Source organism: Capra hircus, chromosome 10 (genome assembly GCF_001704415.2).
Source record: "Capra hircus breed San Clemente chromosome 10, ASM170441v1, whole genome shotgun sequence".
In the NCBI taxonomy this organism is placed as follows: domain Eukaryota; kingdom Metazoa; phylum Chordata; class Mammalia; order Artiodactyla; family Bovidae; genus Capra; species Capra hircus.
Window position 1 is genome coordinate 17347828 of NC_030817.1, and position 7723 is coordinate 17355550.

The window sequence follows — 7723 nt, forward strand, 5'->3', positions numbered from 1 at the left end:
TGAAGTTGCCGCAAGTACTGGCTGAATTATTTAAATCTTGGAGTGTCCTGCTCTTGAAGTACAAGTACAATCGTGGGCATATAGTTTGCTGTTTTGAGTCAATGTACTATCTGTCAGCTTTTAGCTTTTTAGCTGACAACCCCATTCACAAAGGAGTCGGGTAATGTGGCCCTTGGAAGTTCATCTCTTTTAGGCTGGAGTGCTTATTAGGCAGCAAATAAATCATTTAGTCTGATTCTTTTCATCCCATTTTCACTAGATTTTTTCGGCTTGTGAGTTTCCCAGGAAAACCACCAGGGGACAGCCATACACTGGGAATAAAGTTATCAGCACCCAAGATTTCCCAGTTAATTCCTAGAGCCATTCAATCATTGCACTCTAGCTAGGGTGTTTTGTGTATTCTATCACATTGTGCCTAAAGGGACAGCCCACTTGGTCTTCCTGTGCTGGACCCTGGGTTTATCAGACTTAAATGGATTCCAAAGGTGCTGTGGCTTCAGACTGCTGGTAGTTGGATCCTGGCTTCATCAATCAGTAGGATTACCAGTGTGTGCTTAGTCGCTCAGTTGTGTCCGACTCTGACCCCATGGACTGTAGCCTGCCAGGCTCCTCTGTCCATGGAGATTCTCCAGGCAAGAATATTGGAGTGGGTTGCCATGCCCTCTTCCAGGGGAACTTCCCAATCCGGGGATCGAACCCAGGTCTCCTGCATTGCAGGTGGATTCTTTGTCTTCTGAGCCACCCAGGAGCCAAGGATTACCAGTAGGATGTTAAAATCCCTTAATGTTTGTGCACTTCAGTTTCCTTATGTGTTAACTAGAAATAATAACAGTAAAGCTGCGAGGATTAAATGAGATGTTACATATAAAACATTAGAATGACCCTGACACATAATATACAATCAGGAAATATCAGCTGCTATTCTAAGAGACATAAACACTGTCCCTCATCTAGACAGAGATGGAAAATCAGAAGGTTCAATCTGCTGTGTGATGACACGTCCCTTCGAAGACGAGGCAATCCTCTGTACAGGAGAAAAGCTCAGTTCTCCCGTGTGTCTGCTCTCTCTCCTTCCCCAAAGACTCTCATGTCATTGGGCTCCTTTGAGGCTAACAGCTCCCTGCCCTGCATTTTATACTTCTGCCCTCTCGCTGAAAGAAGACAGAAGAAAAGCAGTTCCACTAGTGTATATCCTTCGGTCAGAGCAGAAGTGTCACACAACAGCTTAGAACTGTTCACTGGCCATTGTGAGGATACATGGAGCCTGCAGCAGAGAGTGGGTAGGGCTCCCGTGGGGGGATTAGTTTGAAAGGTCATCTTCCATACAGAGGGCTCATAGGCGCCCCCCTCAAAAAGGTCATGCTGTTTCCAATGATGCTCTCGCTTTTCTAGTGCATTGAGCAAGCTATGGAGGCTTAGACAGCTCCTCTTCTGCATGAATTCCAGGGCAGAGAAACCCCAGACTCCAGTGAATAAAAAAAATATGATGGTGGGGCTTCCCTGGTGGTGCGGTGATAAAGAATCCCCTACTAATGTAGGAGACAGGAGTTGAGTCTCTGAGAGGGGAAGATCCCACATGCTTTGGAGCAACTAAGCACATGAGCCAGAACTATTGTGACTCTGTTCTAGAGTCTGCGAGGCACAACTACTGAAGCCTCTGTGCCCGAGAGCCTGTGCTCCACAAGGGAACCTGCCACAATGAGAAGCCCACACGCCACAGTGAGAGAGTAGCCCCCACTCGCTGCAAGTAGAGAAAAGCCTGCACAGCAATGAAGACCCAGCGCAGTCAAAAAGAAATACAATTCAGTTCAGTTCAGTCGCTCAGTCGTGTCTGACTCTTTGCAACCCCATGGACTGCAGCAGGCCGGGCCTCCCTGTCCATCACCAACTCTCGGAGTTTACTCAAACTCATGTCCATTGGTCGGTGATGCCATCCAGCCTTCTCATCTTCTGTTGTCCCCTTCTCCTCCCACCTTCAATCTTTGCAAGCATCAGGGTTTTTCCCAATGAGTCAGTTCTTTTCCAATGAGTCAGTTCTTCACATCAGGTGGCCAAAGTATTGGAGCCTCAGCATCAGTCCTTCCAATGAATATTCAGGATTGATCTCCTTTAGGATGGACTGGTTTGATCTCCTTGCAGTCCAAGGGACTCTCAAGAGTCTTCTCCAACACCACCCTAACCCTAACCCCTAACCCAGAAGTTCAAAAGCATCAGTTCTTCAGTGCTCAGCTTGCTTTATGGTCCAACTGTCACATCCATACAAGACTATTATAAAAACCATAGCTTTGACTAGATGGACCTTTGTCAGCAAAGTAATGTCTCTGCTTTTTAATATGCTGTATAGGTTGATCATAGTTTTTCTTCTGAGGAGCAAGCGTCTTTTAATTTTATGGATGCAGTCACCATCCACAGTGATTTTGGAGCCCAAGAGAATAAAAAACAAACCACGATGGGGACTCCTGCTTATGGAATAAAGGGAATTCAATACCTAGTATCCCCAGTTTGGAAGAGTATCAGGTGGGAGGCCTGGCATTTAGTCAAGTGTTCAGAGTAATGAAAAGTAATGAGCACGAAGTAATTTCTAATCTCTTATATTTGGTTTTGAAATTTTAGTTGACTTTTAAAAAGAAACAGATTGATCTTAATCATGTTTTGCAAAGGTTGGTAAAACAGTCTGTGCTGTAGGAACACCCACAGACATGAGAAAGTGACTCGCCATAGGTGAGGTCTGGGCTAGGGGATGATGATCTGGATTAGCCATTCCCATCAGTCAATCTGAAAAGCAAATATTGCTTAAATGACCGGGTTAGCGTGAGGACAGGGTCATCGTACATAGTAAGAGCGCTGACACAGAGGAAAGGGTTATGTGTGAAAAATGTCTTGGAGGATGTCCCCAAATGTCCTTGGGAAGGAAACATAATAGGATATAGAACTTGGGGGATACTCAGTTGAAGAGAGAGAGAGAGAGAGAGAGTGAGAGTGTGTGTGTGTGTGTGTGTGTGTGTGTGTGTGTGTGTGTGTGTGTGTGTGTGTGTGTGTGTGTGTTGGGAACTGGAGAAGCAGTCTTGTGTGACCTCCAGTAGAAAGTTGTGCTGGATCTCCATGGATGTTACCTAAAAAGTCTTTAGAAGAGTTGAATCATTTTTGGGTGGTCGCGTTTTCTTCTACGAAGAGACTCTCTGGCCTATCCCTCTGATTCTAAACTGAATCCTATTCACTTACAGCTGTCAGTTGACTAGCAACTAAATGGTCTGGGTGTTGGTTGCCATGGAAACAGCTAAAAGGCCCATTGCTATGGGAACCTACCATCCTTCCCAACGAGAGGTTTGGTTCCTACAAAGGAGTGGAGGGGGGTAGAGATGGAGCCCAGGAGATGAGCTGCAGAGGTGTTTTGAGGGTCCTTGGAGAAGGTGGGCAAAATGATGAGTAAGCCTGGCTGGCTCTTTATGACTGGGGCCAAAGAGGAGCAGCGGCGTCTCCCACTTGCTGTGGGCACTCCCCGCCTGCTGTCTGTTCCTTGCCCCATGGTGCCGGAAGAGTGCAGCTGTTGGCCATCCTAAATGGGGAGCAAAGGCATGAGACACTGGGGGCAGACCCAGCCCTGCAGCGCTGCTCCGCTCACCTGCTGGGGCCCTGAGAGGAAAAATCCTGGCCCCTCTCTGCCTGGCAGGCTGTTCTCCACACATCATGTGTCCCAGATAAGCAGCCAGCAGGTGAAAGGATGAGCTTAGCTTTGCCTGCCAGTGGGTCAAGCTGATAAGGAGCCTGGCAAACAAAATAGATGGCTGCTGGCCGTGAATATGGCAGAGATGCTGGGGGTTCCAGGTGAGGAAGCAGGACTTCTGTTCTCAGCCTTAGAGAAATGCATTACTCTGCTCTCCACCCCCTTCCCTACCCACAGGCCTCTACCACAAAAAGTAATACTGCAGGTGGAACAAAATCTTAAAAAGTGGAGTTTCACAGATGTTTTCAGGAGATGCGCACAACAGTTATGAGATTCTTTTCTGGGTTTTGCAAGCAAGGGAAATAGCTTTTAGTGTTTAGTGGTAAGCTGACCTTTTACTGAAACAAAGACAAAACATCCTAGTGGCTCTGCCATTAATTACTGTCAATGTGTAATGTAAAAATGGAAGGGATTGGGCTAGATAACCTCTAATGTCTCTGTCAGAACTAACAGCTTATGATTCATTGAGACACTGAAAGGAAGCTCAAGCACCAGTGGCCGGCAGATGCAGACTGGTCACACCTGTGAGAGCGAGGACAACTCCTTGGAGTCCCGAGGGGCTTAGGACAGAGATTATGGCCAAAATCCTTGATTTAGAGAGCATTTCAGATAGGGATTCCCTGGTGGCTCAGAGGGTAAAGAATCTGCCTGCAATGCAGGAGACCCGGGTTTGAGTTCCTAGGTCGGGAAGATCTGGAGAAGGAAATAGCTACCCACCCCAGTATTCTTGCCTGGAGCGTTCCATGGACACAGGAGCCTGGTGGACTACAATCCATGGGGTCGCAAACAGACAGACATGACTGGACGACTAACACTTTCAGGTAGATTTGGCCCAAGGAACTTGTATCTGATTCTCCAGAATTCTGAGATGTGGTTTTGATCTTCTCATCTTGCCTGCTCCCACATGGTCTTGGTTCCTTCTAGGGAGCTTTACAGTCCAGGAGCGCAACATCTGAGAGTGACACCACTGCAAGCTGAACCACTCCACAGGACCACTGAGCATTTCCCTAGGGTTGGGTAGGGAGGTTTTCACTTGTGGAACACAGCAGTTTATAGGTTTTCTTTTTTAATATTTATTTGTTTGGCTGCACCAGGTCTTAGTTTTGGCATATGGGATCTGGTTCCCTGACCAGGGATCGAACCTGGGCCCCCTGCATTGGGAGCATGGAGTCTTAGCCACTGGACCACCAGGGAAGTCCTGGTTATAGATTTCTATACAGTTTAAAATTTAAAATATATCCTGGGTTTCTATCCCAGTTCCAACTCCTTCCCCAGCCAATGGCCTTGGAATGAGTTATTTTTCTTAATTCCCTGGTGGCTGAGATGGGAATGTGGGATGCAATGTGGGAGACCTGGATTCAATCCCTGGGTTGGGAAGACCCCTTGGAGGAGGGCATGGCAACCCACTCCAGTATTCTTGCCTGGAGAATCCCCATGGATAGAGGAGCCTGGCTGGCTATAGTCCATGGGGTTGCAGAGAGTTGGACATGACTGAGTGACTAAGAACAGCACAGTACAAGGCCTCAGTTTCCTCAGCTGTGAAACAGGAGGCTAAGCAGACCCCCCTGAAGGTGGTTCTCATGAAGACCCAAGGTGGTGTGTCAGAGTGCTCATCAAAGTGCCTGGCTCTGGCTCTGACAAGGACTGGAAGATTATTATCCTCCTAGATAAGAAAGGAAGGTTGCATCCATGGAAACTGCTCAGTGGCCTAGAATCACAGGCATTTGCCATGGATTTGTCTTCCAGATTTCATTTCGGGTGCCATTCAAGACCAGTGGCCTCCTCATGGCCTCCTGTGGTTTGGCTTCATTAAGGCAGATTCTAATCCTCTTTTTATGACACTTAGCCACATTGTTTTTTATGTGTGGTTTTTTGTGTCAGCTTACTTTTCTACTAAACTGTAAACATCTTGAGAATTGAGACTGCTGTTTCCTCTTTAAGTAAATGCTGAAAACTCAGCACTCAGCAATTATTTAGCAGTTTGTATTTATTTATTTATTTTGCCCCTCTACATGGCTTGCAGAATCTAAGTTCCCCAGTCACGGGTTAATTTGACTTGGGTCACTACAGTGAAAGGGCTGAGCCCTAACCACTGGACCACCAGGGAATTCCCATGTAGCAAATTGTTTTAATGTGGAAAACAAACATCCTGATTCTTTAGGTTTTGAATCTGACCGTTTAACCTCCAGTCACCTTGGTCTCCAAAAGGTTGAAAAGAGAAAACAGTTGATTTGGTTTCATTCTCTGGAAGAAGGGCAAGGTAGTGCCCTATCCTGGGTAGGTGGCTCTAGAGCAGGACATGGGCTCCCCTTTTGTGGAAGCCAGCTGTCATCTGTGTCTAGGGCTCACTGACAACACTGGTTTGTCTCCAGCCCGCAGGCTCCTTGGCCTTGGGCTCAGGAGGAAATGGCTCCCCGCCTCCCCGCCTCCCCGCCTCCCCTCCTGGCGGTTGTCTGTCTCCATTTCTGTTCCCCCAACCTCCCAGCTGTTCTTGGCTGCTCACCCCCTGTGTGGGTCACGATGCCTGCTCTGTAGCTGCGTGTTGTATCAGGTTGCCTCTGAGAGTTCTAGAGAAAGCAGATCTAGCTTATCCAACTCTCCCCTCTCTGGTTCGCTGAATCTCTGCAGCCCCTCCGCTTCCCTCCAGAGCTTGCCAGGGCTTGGCTGGATGGAAACGAGGCCCACAGAGCTATCCAGAGCATCTCCCAGCCTGTGGCTGCTAAAAAGCATCCCCTTTCAAGGTGGGTAAAGAAAGCACTCGGGAAGGGGGGGTGGGCAACAGTGGATGGATGTAGGAGAAAAGAGTCTAGGAATATCATGGGCTAGTGGAGATGACTGGCAATTCATCCTGTGGATTTTTCTGCTTAGTTTCTACTGACTTGATGAGCTGGACACACTCACAGAAAACAAGGTCTTGGATTTGATCATTCTAAGAACAAGTTTAAAATTTTGCCACCAAACCAGATGTCTAAGGCAGATGGTACTCTGGAAATATTTGCTCTTAGTCCTGAGGGTATGGATGGCTTAGGCAACTGCTCACTTTCATTACCCTGATCCCCTTGTGGAATTTATATGAGACAACACTGTGCAATCCTTCAAGCAAGGGGCACCTGTTGTGTGCCAGGCACTCTACTGGGCCCTGGGGGTGAAAAAGTGAGAAGGGCCAGGTCCCTGCCTCCAAGGAGCTGCAAGTCTAGTGGTAAAGGCAAGCGGCAACCCATCAGGGCCATACAGCAGGATCATGCCGTGACTGTCACAGGGGCAGCAAGCCAGAGCATCCAGAGGGAAGAGCACTGAAGGCGATTTTGGCCTGAAAGAGGCAGAGCCAGGTCAGGCTTCTGCTGGGAGCATGTCTGCAAATGAAGATGGCTAATTCAGTAGCAGGTCTTTAGTCATCTATCATTTATCCTTCCTTCCTTCAACAAACATGTCCCTGCCCTTTGTCTTCTAAGGGTGTTTTTTGTTTTGTTTTGTTTAATATTTATTTTAGTGAATTTACCTTCTCCTGAACTTCTGGTCTTGGTGAATTTGTTTTTAAAGTTCCCCCTCCTTTGTTTATTCTGGAACTAAATAAGCATATTTGGTTATGTCCTGACTGCGTATCCAGTGTTTATGTATGTATCTCCAGCTAAAATTAACGATTTGGATTTTACAGTTCTGGCTCACATCTGACTCACTTCTCTTTTCTCTGACTATGCCCTGGCCGCACTGGTCTCCTTTTCAGTTCCTCAAGTTGGCTGTGCGCCCCTCCCCTAGCCACGGGACTCTTACACATGCTGTTCCCTCTGACTGGAATGCCCCCCCTCATTTAGTTAGCTGTCTGTTTTCACACTCTTGCTCATCCTCCCCATTTACGCTGGAATGTCTCTTTCTCAAGGACGTCTTCCAGCACCACCTCATCTGGATCAGATCAAGTCCCTACTTTGCTCTATAGTTCTTATAGCCCCTCATTTCCATCCTTCCTGGCACAGCTCACAATTACATACTGATAGGATTAGT